Below are 5,000 nucleotides of genomic sequence, written 5' to 3'. Positions count from 1 at the left end.
TTTTAAGGGATTCCAGTCAAAGAATTGGCTGGGCTTTGAGTTTGTTCCTGAGAATCATTAAGTCTCAATCAGAATTTAGAATGAGCCGTATATCAACCATTCAGTGCGAAAAGCGAAACTGAAACGGCGAGTTTCACTAACTGGTCGCTTTTCTGGGCCAAATTCCGCTTGAGTACGAATTCGGAAAATAGGACTTGTACTTGGGAAATATTACTTTAAATTAGAAACTTATTTATTGCCGGGAAACATATACAACTCATTTTTGCTGTTTCAGAATACTCGCAGTAGCAAAAAGAAGCCGCCGTCCTAATACCATTGTTTCTTAAATAAGATCGGACTTACAGCTTCTCTAAAATGTAAACGAAACGCTGTCAGTTTGGGTTGAGACTCACCTTGTCAATTATACCTTTGAGTTTTAATCTGCGGATAAATTAATACCACAAAGAGCAAACACCACAGAGTAAAACCAAGAAGTATAAACTTACCGAACTCCCTCTACCGTAGCGTAGGGAAAATAAAACTGGAAGCTTACTAAGTTAAACAACTGAAATAACAGCTCTCAGGCAATTTTGCCATGTGTCACGTTCTCGGAAAGCTCAATAATCTTTTTATGTCACTTGATGCACTTAAGAAAATGCAGTTAAAATATTATACACAGTGATTACCTTGTTCCTTTATTGTGTCATTAAGTGTTGATAATACACAGCGGCATGTCCTTATCAATGTATTCTCCCGCCCGGCGGATATTACAAACTTAATTTTAAATGAAATACGAACGTATGAGGATGGATATAGAGGATAATGTAATTTTCAATACGCCTCCAGGGAGGTTGACAAAAGCGCTGTTTCTTTGCAGATAATTAAGATCTGAATTGGCTGCAAACTAATTTTAACGTTCAGTTTCAATCACTTTGAGAGGAAATGATGAACCGAAATTAATAACATAATTTACCCTAAACTTACTCTGACTTTGCAAATAACAGCTATGACGTCATGGAAGGGAAAAGCTCCATTTGATGTCCCGGCTAGCAAACCTGGATTTAAAAATGCAAGAAGACAAAAAAAGTGAATTCAGAATCAGAAGGAACCGGAAGTTGAGAAGCGATATCGGGCAAAGTGGAAAGGAGCGAAGTGGAAGTGTCCAAGAACTCATTGTGGCATTTTAGCAAATATTGCCGGGTGTTGGTAGCGGTGTCATTCATTGGTGTATTGTGGCAATGCACTACTGGTAAGATCCGTTCGTTTCCAAAGGAAGAGAAGACCTGTAGAGCGCTTTGTAATGAGGGCCAAACCTACTGTCACGGTCGTGGTCGTCCTGGTATCGGTTACTGGTGCTGCCAGTAAGAGTCCTTGGTGCTGGTGATAGTTAGCAACTATTCACGGAAGTGGAGGTGGTTAGTGGTGGATATTTACCGAGCCGCGAAGCGCCTCGGTTTGGTTTAATATCCGCCACTAGCCACAGCCACTGAGGTGAATAGTTTTTTTAGTATATACTAAAACAGTGAGATAATATAGCACAAAAAGATGATTTTAATTCATTTATTTCTGCAAAGATTACAACATTTTCGGGCGCAAATTCCGCGCGAATTGCGCGGAGGTGAATAGCAATGGATATCCGAAGTTTGAGTAGCGAATCAGCCCGCACGTTCAACGCTATCCACTGTTCTGGTGTATACTAGCAAAAGATATAAAAACAAAAATGGGTCAGTGCAAGACAGGAACCTGACTGTTTACTTAGGTTTCTAAAAATGAAATCCCAAGTCTAAACTGAGTAGCTTTCGGTCGTCGTAATCGTCATCTTTAGCAGTTGTGATTCTTACTTTATACCGAATCGTGTCTATATGATATGAAAAATGATATATATTGCATCTTCCAGAATTTTGGCGCTCCTTTTCGACATTTATGGTGTTTTTGGCAAATATTCAGTTTCCGTTTCGCGGTCAGTATATTCAGTACGTCATACATTCGAATATCCGGTTTCGACTACCTCTTGTAAGAGACACTTTTCCAAAATACCAGAAGTTTCCAAGTAAAATCACTATATATATTTGGAACCTCTTGTAAGCGACCACCTCTCGTAAGCGACCGCAATCACTTTTAGGGCTAATACTTTGAAATGTTCTTTGTTTTTAACCTTTTTAGCCAAGCCTAAAAGCGGAGCTCCATGGTCATTTATTCTTACTACCCGTAGGGTTAGTGAAAATAAAAGGCTTCGAATTGTCCACGTTTTGATGTTTCCGGTTGCTGCTTTAATAATTAAATCACTTTTTTTTGCTTTCTCCTATAGAAAAATCCATTGCCAACTAGTTAATTCCACGGTAAATTCTACGCTTAAAACCGATATCGCATGAATCACGAAGCGATAAGTACGATATCGGTTTTTTGAGTGAAATTTACTTTGGAATTCACCTGTTTGGCAACGAATTTTTCTTGAACCGGATGAGTTTTAAAAGTAAACAAGCACACCCTCCGCGAGCGAATGGAAAAGGCAAAAAGCCATTCCAGAGTCAACTGTTAATAACCAGCGAATAGGAATCGCGCTAAAATTAGAAGCCATAAAAAAAACTTTTTTATTTCAAGGTCAAAGAAGAGTTTTACTGAAGTAGTTTATTCCACTTTATCACTGAAAACGAGATCGTTCACATTTTGATGTATTTCATTGAAACAGGCCAGGTTGGCTTGAAACAAGAATCGGCAAAATACGGCAATGCAACCAAGAAAGGACGAACTTCAAGCAAGATCCACTCCAACAGTTAAATAACGTTTAGGTGCTTAAACAAACTTCTGAAAACACAAGCTAGTGAGATTTCCCCCTAATTTTATGAGAACTCGTTGCGATTATGTCACGTTTAGAACATAAGGACAAAATTCTCTTGTCACTGTCGAGGCACAACGAAAACCAGTTGGGCAAACGGATTGCAAAAGCACTTGTTCACTCACATTTTAGAGCAAAACAAAGAAATCAACTTTTTCTTAATGTCCAAAAGAGTACAGATAATTGTTATTTAATTCCAGTTGACAATAAAAATTCGAGTTTCATTCCTGAAAGAAGGAAAAACCGATTAATTAACCTTTTAAAAATATGCATCCACTTTAAATAACGCATCCGTAAAAATAACACACGGTTTAGTGCCCAAGGAAAGAATTTGTGGAGTAATTTCTTCCACTAAGTATGAGCTATTACTGGTATTCTGTTTTGTCGTTGTCGTTCTCTTTCGCTCTCCTTTCGTTTCTGTTCTATACATAGGTTCTCCAGGCATTATGTAACCATATCAGAGCTTCTAGAGATATGCCAAAAATTGCAATACAGAGAAAAAAGCAGGTCTAAGCAAATTAAAAACAACACTCAGCTTTAAGTTTATATCCCTCCGATGCTTGACTTGAATAACCGCGTAGCCACCAGTGTGGACCACAGACATCATGATATGTCAAACTGGATTGAAACCAGCCAAAATGCAGAAAGAAAACATCTTCCAAACCGTTTTCCACCAGAACACGAAAAGCCTTGATTGTGTAAGAACTATAGTTGATGTACTATATAGCCGTGTAGCCGCGTCGAGCCACAGAAAGCGCTCAAAAAATGAAGCCTCGTTTATGTTTGGGTGAGTCAGCCTGGGTTGAGCCTGCTATCCAATCGAAAACCAGTACCTGGTCAGCGGCCAACTTCAAAAAAAAAGCTGACCTTGGCGAGCTCTCAGCTTGAGCCCGCGATATGGTCACGCGATAATGGTCAGCGGATACCTTGTTTTGACAGGTGTCAATTGATTAAAACATGGATGCCCCAATATCGAAGATGTATGCTGTAAACTAGCATGATACTGGTCACATTGGCATACATGGACGGGTGGACGTATGTACGTACGTACGGACGGTCGATGACCTCATGGCTATAAAACCAAGATTTCTCGCATCGATATGGGTTACCATATTTTCTTAACAATGGTGCTCCGCGCGCGCGTGCCTTCGGCGGGCGCGAAGCTCCGCTAATAGGGCGTCCCTGGGCAGCTGTCAAGAGAGGGAGATTTCTCAATGGGAAGTACCGGATTTTTTCTAAAAATTGACTTTTTACAACTGGCACAAAACATTAAAAATGTTAAAGGAAAAATGCACATACACTGTCTTCTATCAGCCTTAAGGAGGCTCGAAAGGGTTTCTCCCTTTTTCAAACAAATAAACATATTCTGTTTTTAGATACAGTTAGGGTAATCATATCAAGACAAAATTTGGCGAGGGTATAACCATCATAGATTTCTCACATCACATTTTCCTCCAAAATAACGTTACCATGGCAACGATATAAGGCATTTCCTTGACTCTTAAAATCAACATATATTGTCTTTTTTTAAAAAAAAACGTGACGGTGAAATCTTCCCATTCAGCGTTACCAGATAATGTTAGAAATAATCTCTAAAATATTTAAAATTCAGCAAAATGTGTAGGTCAGTTTTGGAGAAAAATACGGTTTTTTTGAAATGTGTCGCTAATTTCTTTTTTCACCTGCAGAATTTTTTAAATTTGAAAGACAAACGTTTTAAATTAATCTTAGCTAACATGCAAAAAATTCACCTTCTAGAAGCAGAGATATAAGCGAGTAAAGTTGCAAACTCGGGAAAAATGAGGGGGTTACAAGATCGGCATTTACGCATGCGTCACCCGCTCATTCGAGTGCCCGCGCGAGTGAAGCTACAGGCCAACACAAACGGGTTTAAGTGACCATGAAACCATTTGTGTACAATTTTCGTTGTTTTTGTGAATAGGAGATGTCTATTTATATGCCATATGTATAGGAATTAGAAGAAAGGTGAGCGAAACTAGCGGTATTTGTTTATTTCTGGTGACCCACTTTGAATCGTGAGCTGACTCGGGAGCTTTTAGAATTGCGTGTGTGGCTTACGCACGCGCGCTCAGCCGAAAACCCTTTCGAGACTGCTCGAAAGGGTTTTCAACTGAGCGTGCGCGTAAGCCACACACACAATTCGTAAGCTGATCGCGTCCGCTCA

The sequence above is a fragment of the Montipora foliosa genome, chromosome 2, assembly GCF_036669935.1.
Source record: "Montipora foliosa isolate CH-2021 chromosome 2, ASM3666993v2, whole genome shotgun sequence".
Classification (NCBI taxonomy): domain Eukaryota; kingdom Metazoa; phylum Cnidaria; class Anthozoa; order Scleractinia; family Acroporidae; genus Montipora; species Montipora foliosa.
This window is presented reverse-complemented; position numbering follows the sequence as displayed.